The 19,218-nt window shown below is 44.7% G+C and overlaps 1 protein-coding gene across 4 annotated transcripts in view; it reads right to left on the bottom strand.

The window, feature by feature from the left end:
• Positions 1-19,218, bottom strand: part of LOC127576880 (semaphorin-4G-like) — a 171,415-nt gene that overhangs the window by 147,991 nt on the left and 4,206 nt on the right. The window contains exon 2 of one of the 4 annotated variants that reach the window (XR_007957292.1): positions 3,655-3,905. The exons of the other annotated variants lie outside the window; for them this stretch is intronic. The gene's annotated coding sequence lies outside the window, so the exon portion shown is untranslated. The remainder of the gene's footprint in view (positions 1-3,654; positions 3,906-19,218) is intronic. 4 annotated transcript variants of the gene reach the window in all.

Below are 19,218 nucleotides of genomic sequence, written 5' to 3'. Positions count from 1 at the left end.
ATTTAAGGAACAACAGAGGGACACTGAGAGACACAAATAGACCAATATGGATTGCAGAGCTGTAAACACAATGCAAATATAAAGGAGTATATGCTGACTGCAGTTCTGATGAACTCATTCCAAAAATAGGACAGAGGTGTTTCCAGAAGCTGATTGAATTGCAAAGGATTTCTATTGAAGGAAGAGAGAAAAACAGAAAGACAAGAGAATCATAAACACAACACAGAAGGCAACAGACGTGCTAGAATCAATTTCCTGCTTCTCAATATCAAACTGCGAACCATAACAGCTGATGGAAAATTCTGCAGCAATGACTGGCTCAGCACAGGGGAAATCGGGAGACTCAAAGAAACAATAAGCCGTAAATGTTATAACTCGATAAATTATTGAGCTGGGTTTCATTCTATCAATGGTGTGTTGAGGTGCCTGCCATTGAGGGGAAAGAAGAGAGGAAACTTATCAGGGCAAATACCCTTAAAATAACAGTGCACACAGGAGAACTCGAATCATTATATGGGAACTGCAGACTATCAGCAACCAGCAGCCTTTCTTCTACACAGCCAGCTAAAACAAATTTGTCTCCATTTGAAGTTCACTTCACCACATTATTCTTTATTAAAAGTTGCTGAAATCTGTACTTGTGCTGCATTAATAACTGCTTGCAAAAACATCATCTACAAATTCACTGATGCTGGATATTGGATGGGAATTTAGCAAACAGGCTATTAGTAACTGCTGATGTGTGCCTTTGTTCCAGGATTACCTCAATCTATGGAACACATTTTAATCAAAAAATATTGCTTCTTTTTTTTTAAAAAGCCAATGGCAGTTATTCTTCCAGTGTTGATGCGTTAGTTCCCATCTCAGTTAATTCCCTTCTATGTTCCAAGAAGCTGAATAATGCAGAAGTGCAGAATTATACTTAGTGTGCAAATTGCTGTTTCTATATTTGTTACATTGCAATCTTTCAGGGGGGTTTTTTAATTCCCCAAGATAGTGATTTAAAACTTCTTTCTCCTATTACATCCTACATTCAGTGCTGACAGACTGAAGCATACATTTGCCTCATTATAGACTGCTGCTGGGGGCCTTGACCTCAGATGTGACTGGAGTTTGGAGGAGGCAATGGGGGGGGAGGGGGGGGGTGTGGAGGTCGGGGTAAACATTGCCGTTCACACCGGGAACTCTCCAAGCTGGGGTCGGAATGCCCAGAAATTAACCATCGATGTCCCGGACACAACCACGCTCAACACCCAGGGAAACAGAGCATCAACCAATGAGCAACAAACTGCTGGAGGAACTCAGCGGGTCAAGCAGCATCTGTGGGAGGAAAGGAACTGTCAACGTTTCGAGTTGAAACCTTGCATCAGGACTTCATCCCCTGCACCATCACATGCGTCATCACATCAGATCTGCCCTCCACAGCATCCAATCTGAGAGTGCCCCAACCCCACACTTCTATCTTTTACAGAGCTCTGGGCAACAACCAATGGGTTGGAGGTAGTGGATAGGGTTGAGATAAACAATGGGCTTCACAGAACTTTTTCATTCGTGGGACATTGATGTCACTGATGATAAGATGCAAGATACAAGGTTTCTTTATTAGTCACATGTACATCGAAACACACAGTGAAATGCATCTTTTGCGTAGAGTGTTCTGGGGGCAGCCCGCAAGTGTCGCCACCAGACCATGTCCACAACTTCCTAACCTGTACGTCTTTGGAATGTGGGAGGAAACCCACGCAGACACGAGAAGAATGTACAAACTCCTTACAGACAGTGGCTGGAATTGAACCCGAGTCACTGGCGCTGTAATAGCGTTACATTGACCGCTACACTACCGTGCCAGCATTTATTGTGCATCCTTAATTGCCCGAGCTGAGGCGGTTAGGAGCCAACCATATTGTCGGGTCTGGAGTCACATATCAGCCAGATTGGGTAAAAACAGATTACCTCCCTGAAGGACAGAAGTCAATGTGACAGGTTTTAAGCAACAATCCAACACACAATCTGTTTCCATGGTTACCACCACTAAAACAAGGACTTTATTCCCCTCCTACAATTCCAGATTGTCCAGTTCTTTTAATTCTCCAGCTGCAATGATGGAGTTTGTACTCATGTCCTTCAATCAATGGTCCAGAACTTCAGCTGGTAGTCCAGTACCTTAAACAATGGACACAGGGAACCTCAGAAGCTAGAGTCTATTTAAAGAGGAGAGCCAACACAAATAGTGACAGCAACCTCTCCCCATAAAGACAGGATCATTTCTTCAGCAAAGGAAATGCAGTGGGTACAGGATAAATCTTGTGTATAAAATCAAAAAAAAACAAAAACCATATGATCACAAAAATTGATTGACAGGAAAATTACCCAATTATCTCCATTCTGACTTGGAATAGCATTGTTACCACATGCAGTCCATTCTTATTTGAAGCCTTTGGTTAGTTACAAGAAATAATGCACATGGGTAACAAACGGGTAGTTCGACTGACAGTCAAATCAGATTTCCTTTCCAACCAGCTGTAGAAAGGTGGGGCTCCATGAGGATGGACAGCGGGAGTTGGTGGGGGAACCAGAGGTCATATGATAAATCCTCCAGGAATACCCACTGCTAGAGTTAGCAACCCAGATTACAATTGGTCCTGAGCTCAAGAAAAAATAATGTAGGCAAATTCTCCAGCCACTAATCTCCTGTGCACCATCCCTAGTACATATTTACGTGTATACCATCCCAAGGTTAAATCAGGCACAGAACAGGATGCTTTGTCCCACATTTTGTCGAGTTACCCAGCCTCCCCTCCATGGACTCTGTCTACACTTCTTGCTGTCTTGGTAAAGAAGCCAAAATAATCAAAGACCCCACCCACCCGAGACATTCCCCCCTCCCATTGGGCAGAAGATACAAAAGCCTGAAAGCATGTACCACCAGGCTTAAGGACAGCTTCTATCCCACTGTTATAAACTATTGAACCGACCCCTAGTATGATAAGATGGACTCTTGACCTCACAATCTATCTTGTTATGGTCTTGCACCTTATTGTCTGCCTGCACTTTCTCTGTAACTGTCACTTTAATCTACATTCTGCTATTCCTTTCCCTTGTACTACCTCAATACACTGTTGCAATGAAATGATCTGCATGGATGGCATGCAAATCAAATTTTTCTCTGTACCTCAGTACATGTGACAATAATAAACCAATTTACCAATTTAACCAATTTCTTGAGTACAGTTCTAGCCGCACCATCCAGACAATGTCAGAAAGCAAAAACCTGCAAATGTGGGAAATCCAAAATTAAAAACAGAAAACACTGAAAATACCCCGCAATTCAGGCAGCATCCGCAGAGAGAGAAACAGAGTCGGTGTTGCAGGTTGTTGACTGCTCATGAGAATATCTTGAGCTATTGGCACAGTTCCTGAGACAACCCCACGCTGGGAACACTGGAGTAGTTCCGGGTACCATCAGCAAAGTAAGGCACAGTCCCTGAACACCTGATGAAACGTCATTGACTTGAAACATGCACTCTCTCTCCCGACAGATGCTGCCTGACCTGCTGAGTACTTCCAGCAGCCTGCTTGGTGATGGTCCTTCCACCACTTTAAGCATTTACATTGTCCACGTGGCCAAGGTGTGTACCTACTACACGGACTCACCAAGGTTCCTTCAACAGCGTCTCCCAATATGGGAGCCAATAGAAGGGGCGATACCGCCCAGCAGGACAAGGGCAGCTGGTGTTTGGGAGATCAAAATCAGTCCTTCGTTGTCACTGGATCCAAATCCTGCAACTCTCTCCTTGACAGCACTGTGGGAGCTTCTTCCCCAAACAGTTTGTAGCAATCCACCACTGCTTTCTCAATGGTCTCCAATAGTGGCCAATGCTGGCCTTCCAGTAAACAGCCACCCCCTGAAATTAATAAAAAGGACATGCAAAAACCTGATTGGTAGGAGTGCAAGTTAGTCAGAGGTTGGCCTTGTTTTAAGGAAAATTCAGCAAGCAATAACTTTAAACCCCCTTCTCACACAGAGATGAAAGGGTCTATGCTCGACTAAACACTGACTAGAAAACTTTAGTTGTGGCCCAATGCATTCAAATATTGGCAAGCTCCAAGGAAACCCCATTGTAAATACTAACACATTTCTAGGGATCTCATGGAAATGATCACTGTCCTAGAGATCCCCAGGGACACAATGGACCCTCAGGGGATCGCGTATGTCGTGGACGGTGAGAATGTGATTCTGCTCTGAAGTGTTGCATGGTGCATTTAGCAGGTGTTTCTCTCTGCTGTGTTGCATGTGCATTTAGCTAGTGTTATTTTGCTGTAGATGCTTAGTTTGTTTTCTTCTCTTTATGTATTAGTTGTAGTGTATTGACACCGGTTGTCCCTTTGTAGTGCTTTTAGTTAATAAACGTTCATATTAAAAAAGGGACACACTGGAACAATCCCAAACGATCAGCCCCTCATGGATATACTGACACAGTCGCAGAGAACCCCAGGCAAATGATGGCATGGTCTCGGAAATTCCCAAGGAAATATTGGCATGGTTCCAGACACATCCTTTGAAGTATTCAAACACATCCACAGACTTTATGGAAATTTCTGGGAGTTTGTGGAACTACTGGCATCTTGCCAGAGAGATTGCAGAACTATCTGCAGTGTCACTGGATCCCCTTGCACTGCAGGTACGAACAAGGAGAACATCACTGGAGGAATGGTCCCACCCCCTCAATCCCAGTTGCTAATAACCTTGCAACCTTGGGAGCCCACACCCTCACTTCTGGCAGTGAGTGTAAGCCACCAAACAGAGCACTGTGACCGGTAACTTCCAGTGAGGAGCAACACAGCTGGAGATGGTGACAAAAGCCGACCCCCCCCCCAGGTTCTGAGCATAACACAAGCCCAACGTTGACACCAGAAATTCTGCAGATGCTGGAATCTGCAGCAACTCACAAAAAGTGCCAGAGGAACACAGCAGGTCGGGCAGCATCCATGGAGGGAAATGAACAGTCGACGTTTCAGGCTGAGACCCTTCGTCAGGACTAGAAAGGAAGAGGGCAGAAGCCAGAATAAGACGGTAGGGGGAGGAGCGCACGCAGGCAGGTGATAGGTGAGTTCAGGTGAGGGGGGAAGGTAGGTGGGAGGGGGACGGGGAGAAGATGTAATAAGCAGAGAGGTGATGGGTAGAAGAGGCAAAGGGCTGACGAAGAGAGGAGATGGGCAGGTCATCAAGGTGGGGAAAGGAAGCCACAGGAATAAGGGAAGGCAAAGGAGTGGGGGGGGGGGTGGGAGAAGAGGGGGGAGGGAGAAAAAGAAAGGGTGGGGTTACCGGAAGTTAGAGAAATCGATGTTGAGGCCATCAGGTTGGAGACTCCCAAGGCGGAATATGAGGTGTTGTTCCTCCGACCTGCGCCTGGCCTCAATGTGGCAGTAAAGGAGGCCGTGGACAGACCTGTCAGTATGAGAGTGGGAGGTGGAATTGAAGCGGGTGCCCGCCATGGACCACTTCCATGGTTTAATGCTCCTTGTAAAGTTACTCATTTCACGCGTGTTCCACAGACAGTTTTCCCATTTTCTTTCAGCCACAGGAAAAGCGACTGCCATGCAGGAAACACAGGAGGAAATCAGTCACTGCCCCTGCACCAACTGTAGGTCTCAGCCCCGAAATGGTCAGACAGCAACTTTGATGAACTGCCCCTTCCACCTGAACTCCTGATTGGTTTGTGAGTACCATTCACTACTGCAAATTGCACAACAGCAGATGATGCCAGTCCAAATGGTAACCCAGCAGAAATCTGTGCTGAGCATCACTGCTGGCCATCCGTTGAGGAGCTACATAGAACATTATAGGACAGTACAGGCCCTTCAGCCCACAATGTTGTGCCGACATTTTATCCTGCACTAACCCTTCCCTCCCACATAGCCCTCCATTTCTCTCTCATTCATGTGGCTAAGAGTCTCTTAAATGTCCCTAATGTATCTGCCCCCACAATCTCTGCCAGCAGTGCGTTCCACACACCCACTACTCTGTGTAAAAAAAACTTACCCCTGACGTCCCCCTTATACCTTCCTCCAATCACCTTAAAGTTATGCCCCATCGTGTTACTCATTTCCACCCTGGGAAAAAGTCTCTGACTGTCCCCTTGATCTATGCCTCTTATCATCTTGAACACCTCTATCAAGTCACCTCTCATCCTCCTCCTCTCCAAAGAGAAAAGCCCTAGCTCGCTCAACCTATCCTCATAAGACATGCTCTCCAATCCAGGCAACATCCTGGTAAATCTCCTCTGCACCCTCTCTAAAGCTTCCACATCCTTCCTATAAATGAGGCGACCAGAACTGAACACAATATTCCAAGTGTGATCTGACCAGAGTTCTATAGAGCTGCAACATCACCTCACAGCTCTTGAACTCAATACCCCAACTAATGAAGGCCAACACTCCACACGCCTTCTTAACAACCCTGTGCTCCTATCACATTCGAATTATATGAATTACACCATTAGTGTATGATTGAACTAGACCAATCTAAAGGCCAGCGACGGTCCTTACACATTTTCTGCCTACTTACCATTTCAACCAAAATCACGCAACTCATATTTCATTATGACATAGGAGACTATTCAGCCCATCGAGTCTCTGCCAGCTCACAGAGCAATCCCATTCCTCCACTACTTTCCACAGTTACTTTTCTCCCCACATTCCCATGAACTAACCCTAGAATCTACCACTCACCCACATTTCAAGGAGAATGTACGCCAGCCAATTAACTTAGCAACCCGTACATCTTTGGGATGAGAGGGGAAACCAAAGGAAACCCACCTAGTCACAGGGAGAACAGACAAACTCCACACAGACAGCACCCAAGGTCAGGATCGAACGTGTGTTGCTAGAGCTGTGAGGGAGCAGCTCTACTAGCTGCACACTGTTCGATAGTCACTGGACTAGTCCGCACACCAATAATCAGTTTACTTTCAGAATTGTTAAAAAGACAAATAAAACAATATCACACCTTGGATAATTATCCACTAACTTTCCAAAAGAAAGAATGACCTTTCAAAAACTTTCAACTGATTTTGGCTGTATAACGAGGACAGAAGAAGATTGCAATAGAATTATACAATTGAGACATTCGCAATTTGTTCATCAATTTATCACATATAAACACCTCCAATTCACACACTGAGTTGTTTCCAGACCTCAGGGACTGCTGCTCTGACAGACAAATGTAGCATCTATCTCTTCGCTACACACAAGAGGAGCAACCAGACCGTCTGCCCTTGGGGATAGTAACTGAGGGAAGAGTGATCACCAGGTCATGTGGGCAACAACACGAGATTGCTAAGTATCCACCCGAACGGTTTGAAATCTCATCCAAACTTTCAGATTAAGCTGGGAATGCCAACTTAACCATGAGTCCAATTTCTCAAGGAGTTGAGCAGAAAAACTTCACTTTATCAGATTGGTTCCTCGGATGCAGAGTTTGTTTTGGGAGGAGACACTCTTCCCATGGAATCAGACCATTTTTAAAAAAAAGGGGTTTGATAGGTTACACACAGGGATAAATTGGTAAATCGGTTTATTATTGCCACATGTACCAAGCTAGAGTGAAAAACATGTCTTGCATACCATTCATACAGATCATTTCAACAGTACATTGAGGTAGTACAAGGGAAAACAATAACAGAATGCAGAGTAAAGTGTTACAGTTACAGAGAAAGTGCAGTGCAGGCAGACAATAAGGTGCAAGGTCATAACGAGGTAGATTGGGAGGTCAAGAGTCCATCTTATTGTACTAGGGAACCCTTCAATAGTCTTATAACAGTGGGATAGAAGCTGTCCTTGAGCCTGGTGGTACGTGCTTTCAGGCTTCTGTACCTTCTGTCCAATGGGATCGGGGAGAAGAGAGAATGTCCGGGGTGGGTGAGGTCTTTGATTACATCAGCTGCTTTACCGAGGCAGTGAGAAGTGTGGTTCTCATGCCTGTGATGTGGAGAGCCAGGGTCCACTCTCTCAAAATATAGGTGATTTGTGTGTTACAGTAGTTCAGGTAACAGAAATTTGACCTTACCGAATTCACAAATCACTACCAAAAAATCTAAGGATTGTGTGTCAATTTTTTTCTTTGACTTCCATTTTCTTGATGCAGATGTGCAGATGAAATGGCTTGGCATTATGGAAAATTGTGATAAGGATGACTTTTTGTGAATGCAACCCCCTGCCCCCTCCGTAACGGGAGAGTGGGTGGGTTGCCTCTATGGGGTCAGCCATTTAGAGATAAGATATCTTTATTAGTCACATGTATATCGAAACACACAGTGAAATGCATCTTTTGCATAGAGCGTTCTCGGGGCAGCCTGCAAGTGTCGCCACGCTTCCGGCGCCAACATAGCATGCCTACAACTTCCTAACCTGTATGTCTTTGGAATGTGGGAGGAAACCAGAGCACCTGGAGGAAACCCACGCAGACGTGGGGAGAACATACAAACTCCTTACAGACAGCGGCGGGAATTGAACCCGACTCGCTAGCACCGTAAAGCGTTACACTAACCAGTACACTACTGTGCCTGCCCTCAACTGAGATAAGATGTCCCATCTCTGAAATTTTGGAATTATATTTGTCGAAAAGAATAGTGAAGCTTTCGAATTCTCTACCCAAATTTGATCAAATTTAAGATAGAGATCAAAAGGTTTTTTGGATATTTAGACAATCAAGGGATATGGGGATAGTGCAGGAAAATGGTGCTGAGGTAAGAGGTTGTATTGAATGACAGAGTAGTCACATAGGCAGGAATGACCTACTCTTCCTTCTATTAATTTTCTTGTGACCTAGAAGTGAGCACATTGTCAATCAAATTGGTGAACACATAAACGTTCCACCTCCTGCCCAATTTCCCTGGTCCTTTATAAATCTCCAAGCTGCCTCACAGTCATAGGGCAATACATTAAGGCTGCAGGTCACCAGGTCAGGGGAGAGGGAAAGGTCAATGGGATCTGCCTCAATAAATCATCCAAAAATAAATGCTCTTACGAACATGTGCACACATTTTCCTCATAGCACCTGCCCTTCCCAAGGTGGACCTGTTTAAATCACGGCACCCCTGCTCTCCGTGGCTGTGCACATTCGAGGAGCAGCAACCAAAGTCTCAAGGACTTTCATCAACAGGAGCTGCCCCTTAGAAATGAGAATATTCCCAAGTCCACAACATCATAGCAACACCTTTACTGTTGCTTCCCCAACTTCATTTTGTTTAACCAGTCACGATATGCTCTTTGAACCAAATAACACTTGGATACAAACTGCAGGCTTGTTTATAATCTAGCCACTTGCAGTGCTCAGTTTGGAGTTATTAATCATTGACAGCTTCCTCTCTCTGGGCTGTGCTGATGGTTCAGCTACACAGGAATCATCTGCTGTTCGCAAGGACAGTGTGCGGGTTGGATGTGGGACAGAGGAGGAATTTGGGAGGAGGCTAGATTTCAGAGTGAGCTACTTGACTCATTTGCAAATGAATTAATTTATCCCCCCAACTCTACACCCAACCCAGGAGCTCAAAATCCTCCCTCTGTCACCCTCACACTGGAGATAGGTTTCATCCTCTGTGACGACTCCATTAGGCCCCAAACCCATGCAGCACAGTGGTTCAGCTAGTAGAGCTGTATCTGCACTCCTCCAACGATCCAGGTTCGATCCTGACCTCGGCTGCTGCCTGTGTGGAGTTTGCATGTTCTCCCTGTGACCCCATAGAGCTCCTCCAGATACTCCATCTTCCTCCCACATCCCAAAGATGTGGGGATAGGTAGGTTAATTCACTGCTGTAATTTGCCCCTTGAATGTAGGAGAGGGGTAGAATCTGGGGGGAGTTGTTCAAAATGTTGGGAAAATAAAACGGGATCAGTGTTTAGCTTACAAAAATTGGGTGTTTGATGGCTGGCATGAACTTGATGGGTCACAGTGTCACAACTGTGAGCGTACGACTCTTTCACCCTGAAAGATCAGCCATGCATTGGTTACCTCTCAACTTGATCATTCCAAAATTGGCTGGCCTCCCTTGATCTACTCTCCCTAACCTTGGGGTCACCCCAGACTGTGCTGCTACATGTGTGGACGTACATAGGCATCCAATAAAGACAGGACCAATCTGGGTTAGGGGCTGTGGGCTCAGCCTGTTCCCAGGTACCTGACATTTCCAGGACTATACAGGAGTTCTCTCCTCAACCAAGACTGAGGAAAACTGACTACCTCATCAGTTGAGGGATTCTGCACCATGAAAAGTGACGACTGAATTTCCAAAGGCTCAAGGATTCTACCCCACTGTTATAAGACTCTTCAACGGACCTCTCATACGCTAAAAGATGAACTCTCAAATCTCCCAATCTACCTTATCGTGGCCCTTGCACTTTATTTGTCAACTTGTGCTGCACTTTCTCTGTAACTGTAACACCTTATTCTACATTCCGTTTTCTTTTTACTACCTCAATGTACGTACACATGGAATGATCTGTCTGGATGGCACGCAAACAAAAGTTTTTCCACTGTATCTCGATACATGTGAGAATAATAAAATCAATAATAAAATTGCAAATGATTGGCTGCAAGGCAGACTTTTTAAGATCTCATTCCTTTTGGAAAGCACAAGTCTTAAAACCCCACACTGATCAGTTATTCACTCTCTCCTTCATTCTCACTCATCGCCCTTCTCCGGACATATCAGCTGTGATTGACTAGTCTTCACCAGCCTCTCTCACAGCACCAACACCATTTCCAACTGGTTGCATCACAGCCTGGTGTGGAAACTCCAATGCACAGGAACGCAAGAGGCTACAGAGAGCGGTGGACTCAGCCAGTTCCATCGTGGGTACAGCTCTCCCCACCATCGAGGACGTCTACAAGATGCGGTGCCTCAGGAAGGCGACATCCATCATTAAGGACCCCCTCTTCTTGATGCTGCCATTAGGCAGGAGACCCACACCTCAAGGTTCAACAACAGCTTCTTTGCCACAGCTGTCAGGTCCTCAAACTGACGTGAAAAACCCGAACACTACATTTCTTTTTTTTCTCTCAACTTGCACTAATGTCGTTTTGTTTATTTTGTCACGTTAGTTGTGTATAATTTATGTTAATTTAACTTTATGTTAACTTATGTCTGTAATGTACTGCACTGCTGCTGCAGAAAGCTAATATTCATGGCATTTATTCCCTGGGTAGGTATGCCCATGACAATGAACTTGATTTGTGCTATCCAGTCTCCCTGGGACCTCATTCTTACACAGAGACTCCCCTCCTTCTCTGCAACTCAAAACGTGCCTGATTTCTAATTGTACTCAGTTCTAATGAAAGCTCATCCAGCTAAAACATTAACTCTGTTTCCCTCCTCGTGGACGCTGCCTGACTGGCTGAGTACTTCTGGCATTCTCTGTTAAGATATTTATTTAAGATATTTATTCATTAGTCACATGTGCATCGAAACACACAGTGAAGTGTGTCTTTTTGCGTTACTGAGAATGTGCAGGGGGCAGCCCGCAAGTGTTGCCACGCTTCCAGCGCCAACATAGCGTGCCCACAACTTCCTAACCCGTACGTCTTTGGAATGTGGGAGGAAACCGGAACACCCAGAGGAAACCCACACAGACACAGGGAGAACATACAAACTCCTTACAGACAGCGGCGGGAATTGAACCCAGGTCGCTGGCGCTGTAATAGCATTACGCTGACCGCTACACTACCGTGGCTATTTCAGTAATTTACACAGATGCTCCAGGCTTTCTTTGGTAGGAAGCCAAGAGACTGTGTAAACTGCAGAACCCCAGTCGCTGCCCAGTCTATTGACCTTTTTGACATGTCACCTCAAGACTTTGCACGTTACAGGTGGATGATTATTAAAGAGACTGGGTAAAATGTCCACCTCCATGGCTTCACCATTTGCTGGTGAGCCCTCAGTCATGCCCTTGCAACCTACGTTCAGACATGGCCATTCTAAGTCACCCAAGGCCCTTCCCTCCCACCCAGGGCCAGCCTCACTCACTCCACTCTTCATCCAAGGCTCTCCAGCTCCAAACTCTCATTCACCCAAAACCCCTCCTCAATTTTAGAATTTGCAGACTCTCAGTCTTGTCCCTCCCCATCTCAGTAACCTCCTCCATCCTATCACACCCTGTGTTATCAGTGCTCTTCTACTTCTGGCCACTTGCTCATCCCCATGTTTAATCACCCTGACATCGGTGACCATGCATGCCTTCAGCTGCCAAGGTCCCTAGCTACAGAATTCCATCTCCATTTCTCCAGCTCTTTTTCCTCCTTTAAGTCATTGACAGACATACAACGTTGACCAAGGTGTTTGTCACCAGCCCTAACTCCTTCCTTATGTGGCATAAGATTTCTTTATTAGTCACATGTACCTCAAAACACACAGTGAAATGTATCTTTTTGCGTAGAGTGTTCTGGGGGCAGCCCGCAAGTGTCGCCACGTTCCAGTGCCAACATAGCACGCCCACAACTTCCTAACCCGTACATCTTTGGAATGTGGGAGGAAACCAGAGCACCCGGAGGAAACCCACGCAGTCACAGGGAGAATGTGCAAACTCCTTACAGACAGTGGCCAGTATCGAACCTGGGTCGCTGGCGCTGTAAAAGTGTTACACTAACTGCTACACTACTGTGCCTGCCCGATGTCAGGTAAAGATGATGATGCTTCTGTGAAGGATCTTAACACATTTTTAACTTCCTTAATATAGAGTCATACAGCACAGAAACAGGCCCTTCGGCCCAACTGGTCCGTGCCGATCAAGATTCCCATTTGAGCTAGTCTCATTTGCCTGCATTTGGCCCATATCCCTCTAAACCTTCCCTATCAATGTACCTGTCCAAGTGTCTTTTAAATGTCTTTATTGAACCTGCCTCAACCACTTCCTCTGGCAGCTCATTCCATATATGCACCACCCTCTGGGTGAAAAAGTTGCCCCACAGGTTCCTATTAAATCTCTCACCTTAAACCTCTATTTTCCCCAACCCTGCGAAAAGGACAAAAGGACTGTGTATATTCACCCCATCTATGCCCCTCATGATTTTATACAACTCTGTAAGGTTACCCCTCAGTCTCCTACGCTCCAATAAATAAAGTCTGAGCCTGCTCAACCTCTCCCTATAACTCAGTCCCTCAAGTCCTGGTAACATCCTCGTAAATCTTTTCTGCACTCTTTCCAGCTATATGGCATCTTAATGGCATAACAGTGCCATGTAAATGGAGGTTGTTCATAATGAATTATTTTGGGCGGGATCAGTGAGGGGTGCTGCATTGCCCGAGGGGACCTGGTGAACTTGCAACCGTGAGACCCAGAGGTCACCATTACCAGTCTCCTGCTCGCCTTCCTTCTGTGAGTGGAGTGAGTTCAACACTAATTGATAGAGATGGATTGCAATGAATAATTAACTCCTCCATTATTGTCATACATGGTGACTACCAGGGTAGTTAAAGGCCTAGAAAAGTTCTGGTCTTTTAACTCAGTGACGGGTTTACAGCTGAAAGCTGACTTTAGCTGAAGTGATAAGCGTTTCCCTTTTAAAGTAAAATCCTTGGTGAACATTTTTCACGTCTGACTCGGTCTATCTGTGACAGCTCTCATAAAGAGGAAGGGGCAGTTTTCGTAAACTTAGCTCCCTGTCTGTGCCCGACAGCAGTGGGTTCTGTGGGTTCAAGTCCCGCAGCAGAGACTCGAGCACATCCAGACTTCAGGAGTGCTGCACTGTCAGAAACACCATCTCCTCCAATGGGATGTTAAATAGGAGGGCTTGACTGTTCTCTCAAAGATCCCAAGATGCTGTGTTGAAGAACAGGCTTTCTCTGGGCTGAGCTTATATTTAGCTCTCAGTTTACATCACTGAAACAAATCCAAGTTCGTCGCTCACTGAAAGTGGCCACGCAAGTAGATAGGGTGGTAAAGGCAGCATATGGCATGCTTGCCTTCATTGGTCAGGGCATTGTGTACAAGAGTAAGGAAGTCATGTTACAGCCATATAGAACTATGGTTCTGGTCGCCCCATTACAGGATGTGGAGGCTTTGGAAGGTCTGCAGAAGAGGTTTACCAGGATGCTGCCTGGATTAGAGGGTATGTGCTAATAAGGAGAGGTTGGACAAACTTGGGTTGTTTTCTCTGGAGCGTTGGAGGCTGAGGGGAGACCTGATAGAAGTTTATAAGATTATGATAGGGTGGACAGTCAGGATCTTTTTCCCAGGGTGGAAATGTCAAATACTAAAGGGCATAGGTTTAAGGTGAGAGTGGGAAAGCTTAAAGCAGACGTGAAGGGCAAGTTTTCCACACTGAGAGCGGTGGGTGCTTGGAACTGGCTGTCAGGGATAGTGGCGGAAGCAGATATGATAGCAGTGTTTAAGAGGCTGTTAGACAGACACATGAGTATGCAGGGAATGGAGGGATATGGATCATAAGATTTCTTTATTAGTCACATATACATCGAAACACACAGTGAAATACACCTTTTGTGTAGAGTCTTCTGGAGGCAACCTGCATGTGTCGCCGTGCTTGCAGCGCCAACATAGCATGCCCACGACTTCCTAACCCGTACGTCTTTGGAACGTGGGAGGAAACCGGAGCACCCGGAGGAAACCCACGCAGACATGAGGAGAATGTGCAAACTCCTTACAGACAGCGGCCGGAATTGAACCCGGGTCGCTGGCGCTGTAAGGCGTTAAGCTAACTGCTACACTACCGTGCTTGCGCATCATGTGCAGGCAGAAGAGATTTAGTTTAATTTGCCATCATGTTCAGCACAGACATCGTGGGTTGAAGGGCCTGTTCCTGTGTTGTTCCATGCTCTAATTTTTTTCTTTCTTTTTCAATCTTTTTATTGGTTTTCAAATTAATACAGATTAATATATAACATCGATGTTTGTACATGTATTACCAAGAGATCTGGATAACAATCATGGCATACATAATCATAAAGAACAATAAGATATAAAAAAAATCTGTAGATCCAACGATCTCTTAGTAAATGAATATAATATAAAAGAAAAAGATTATATAAATTTAAAAAAGAGAAAAAACCCAAATCAATAAGAAGAATTATAAACAATATAAACTAAACTAAAACAGAAAAATTTCATAAAAACAAACAAAGAAAAAAAAAGACTGGACTAAAATTTCTCGGTAGAAACAGAGCAATATTATATCATCAACTCCGTTCCTCTAAGTTGGAAAGTTATTGAAAGGGGATCTACATCACGTGAAAATATTGAATAAATGGACTCCAAATATCTTCAAATTTAAGCAAAGGATCGACAGTACCACTCCTAATTTTTTTCCAAGTTTAAACATGATAATAGTTTGAAAGAACCATTGAAAAGTAGTAGGCGGTATTAGATCCTTCCATTTAAGCAAAATGGATCGTTTGGCCATTAATGTGACAAACACAATCATACGGTTAGCAGAAGCAGATAAATAGCAGTGATAGGGTGAGGTTGTAAATCAATATTCAATACATTTGAAATAATGTTAAAAATGTCTTTCCAATATTTTTCCCAAAAGAGGACAGGACCAAGACATATGTGTCAAAGAAGCCACATTCCATTTACATCTGTCACATATAGGATTTATATGGTTATAAAAACAATCTATGCTCTAATCTGGTCACTTACTGCTGTGGGGTCTTGCTGTGTGCAAATTGACTAATGTGACACAGTAATGTTGGCTGTAACAAATCCAAGCTATGGTGCTATATAGTCACAGAGTCGCTTAGCACTGAAACAGGCCCTTCAGTCCATGCTGACCATCAAGTACCCATCTACACAACCCCCATTTACCACCACTTGATCTGGCGTTTCTGTGCTTTGATGATTCAAGTGCTCATCTAGATAGGTCTTAAATGTTGGAATCATGAGGCATAGATACAGTCTTTTTCCCAGGGCAGGGGAGTCTAAAACTAGAGGGCATCGGTTTAAGGGGAAAATTTTAAAAAGGATTGGAGGGGTAAATTTTTCCACACAGAGGGTGGTGGGTATGTGGAACAAGCTGCCAGAGGAAGTGGTAGAAATGGGTACATAACAACATTTAACAGATGTTTAGACAGGTACATGGATAGGAAAGGTTTAGAGGGATATGGGCCAACACAGGCAAAAATGGAACTAGCTCAACTTGGTCAGCACGGACAAATTGGGCTGAAGGGCCTGCTTCTGCTCTGTATAGCCCTATGACTCTATGATGAGGTTAGCAGAGCTAACACATGGCCTCCATTTTATGGAGCTGGGAAAGAATAAGAAATATTCACCAAGGTTATCACCATTGGTGTCCAATGACCCCAGGGCACACACTCTTAGATATGCAATGGGTGTAAGACTTGGCTCCACCACAATACATTCCACTAACATAATGGATGTCCTAATACAGGACTAGACCAACAGAGGCAGATGGGCCACTTGCTCATGGTCCCACTGGACTTTTGGTGTCCTATCCAATTCTCTGCATTCCTTCTCGACTGGTCATAAAAGATCTTGCAGCACTGTTTCAAAGGTCAGGAGATCTCTGGGCAATGACCATCCCCAAATCAGCATCAGTGTCCCAATATGACTGCAATCACATTGATGTTTATGGGAGCTTGCTGTGTGTGAATTGGTTCCCACTTTCTTACATTGCAGAATGGAGTCCCACAGCTTGGCTTTTTTCTAACAGATGAGAAACAAAGGACTGCCGATGCTGGAATCTAGATGAAAAACACGATGATGCTGGAGGAACTACCTAGCCTGCTGATTTCCTCCCAGCATCATAGTGTTTTCTATAGATGCCACATTGTCTTTGATCTAATCCCATCAATCATTCAGGTTCAAGATCATAACAACTCTGTAAATGAAATCATTGCTACTCCTGTGCATCTAGTTCTTTTGCTAAATCTATGATCACTGGATCTTGGCCCTCATCAAGGGAAACACTTCCAATTTCCGGTAAAACTCCTCAAAGAAACCAGCTGTCTACTCAGAGCAAAACATTGCTGGGATCTCTAATATAAAGTCATGAGGGGCGTAGATAAAGTGGATGGTCACCAGTCTTTTACCCAGGGTAGGGGAGTCTAAAACTAGAGAGCACATTTTAACTATGAGGGGAAAGATTTAAAAGAGACCTGAAGGGAAATTCTTTCCACCCAGATGATGTGGAATGAACTGCCAGAGGTGGTGGTAGAGGCAGATACAATTACAATATTTAAAAGACATTTGGATGGGTACATGGAGATAAAAGGTTGAGAGGGATAATGGGCCAAACGTGGATAAATGGAACTAGCTCGGATAGACCTCTTGTTCAGCATAGACAAGTTGGGCCAAAGTGCCTGTTTCTGTACTGTCTAACTCTGTGACTCTATCTCACGTGAACTGAAGTCCCTCATCTCTGACAGTATTCCCAGTTTACCACCACAAAATACACTCCAAAGCCATAACCTCCTCTCTAAAGTCCGGGGCCCACACTTTTCCCATTACAGCCTAACTAGTGATTTGTAGAGGGTTGGCCTGACTGTAGAGGTTTAACATAACTCTTTGTTCAAAGCCACTGAGATCACAAGGCCCAGCACCAAAGACTTGCTTCAAGGTATCAATTCTCCTCAGTGATTTTCAGCTAATGAAGTACTTTCAGAATGAGTCACTGTGGAAATGTGTGCCAAAACTTAACGTCCATCTGAAATTCTTCTGGCTACTTTAGCAAAATTGTTAACTGATTTAAAATAAATACTTCTTGAAAAATGTAATGTCAGGAGCTTCGTGATGAAGAGCTTAAAGCTGATACAGCCTCCTGTCAAAGAGAAAAGAAAATCTGGAACAAATTTTCCCTTAGGATGATCTTTTGACCACTTATGTTTATTAACAAGATGCCAAAATGCCCTGATAAACTTGCTCAGGTAAAATCAGATACAAAAGAACATGAAAACTAAAAAAACTGCAGATACAGGAAATCCGAGATGAAAACAGGAAATGCTGAAACATTAACTCAGTTTCTCTCTCCACAGATGCTGCCTGACCTGCTGAGTGTTTCCAGCATTTTCTGTTTTTTTGTGTCAACTATAAAAGGCTGATTTCCAGTCACGTGCTTGAAGCTGTTGGGATAGTCAACAACCTCGGGATCCATTTAAATATAGGATGGAGATACAGAGACTGAAGGCTCAAACAGGACAACCTCTCTCATTTACTGGCCTCCGTACTCGAGGATCTGTCCAACCAGAAGTCACTGGTATGGGGTCTCCCCATTAAACAACATCGCTTCCTCAAGCACCTGGGCAGAGCTACACTAAGCGCTCAAAGACCATTCTGGGCCTCAGTGGGCCGCACCCCCATCTCCGAATCCAACAGGTTACCGGTTCAATCCCCACTCCAGGAACTTGAGCAACGTTAAGCAATTCCCACTTGTTTGGACAATTTAAAATTGCACAGGTTGAAGTGGCTCTAAAACTTGCCATTTTGAGAGAGGGAGGAAGACCACTCAGCTGATTCACGGTGGTAACAAACAATCTGCTGAAGGAACTCAGCGGGTTGAGCAGCATCTGTGTGGAGGAGGAATTGTCGAAGTTTCGGATCAAAACCCTAATCGTGACTGACTGAGAGTGGTGCAGTCCTGATGCAAGGTCTCGACCTGAAACGTCAACAGTTCCTCCCGCACCCCACCCCGCCCGCCCCCCCAACAAGATGCTGCTCGACCTGCCAAGTTCCTCCAGCAGATTGTTTGTTGTTCCAGATTCCAGCATCTCCAGTCTATGGTGTCACAGTCCATGTTGGTGTTGGCCATTTGACTCCTGCTTTAGAACATAGAACATCACAGCACAGTACAGGCCCTTTGGCCCACTATGCTGTGCCGACATTTTATCCTGCTCTAATATTGATCTAACCCTTCCCTCCCACATAGCCCCCCATTTTAAAGGTTCTCCACAGCCAAGTTGTTGTTGAACTTGTTGCTTCCCATTAATAACCTGGCTGAACAACAGACACAATCTAATAATCTCATTCTTCTGCATCCTCTGCTGAAATACTGCAGACGTAACCTTGTCTTGCCCACTTTAAGCTGATGCAGGGAAAATTCATTCAGTAACCTCTTCAAACAATGATCAGTTGAAGGGGACTGGCTCTTTGCCAGACAAAAGCAGAAGTTACAATATGTGCAGTATAAAAATCTCCGAACATCACCTGGTCATTGTTACAAATGAATCCCTAACAGATTCAGTCATTCCTCAA

Source organism: Pristis pectinata, chromosome 12 (genome assembly GCF_009764475.1).
Source record: "Pristis pectinata isolate sPriPec2 chromosome 12, sPriPec2.1.pri, whole genome shotgun sequence".
Taxonomy (NCBI): Eukaryota; Metazoa; Chordata; class Chondrichthyes; order Rhinopristiformes; family Pristidae; genus Pristis; species Pristis pectinata.
This window is presented reverse-complemented; position numbering and strand designations above follow the sequence as displayed.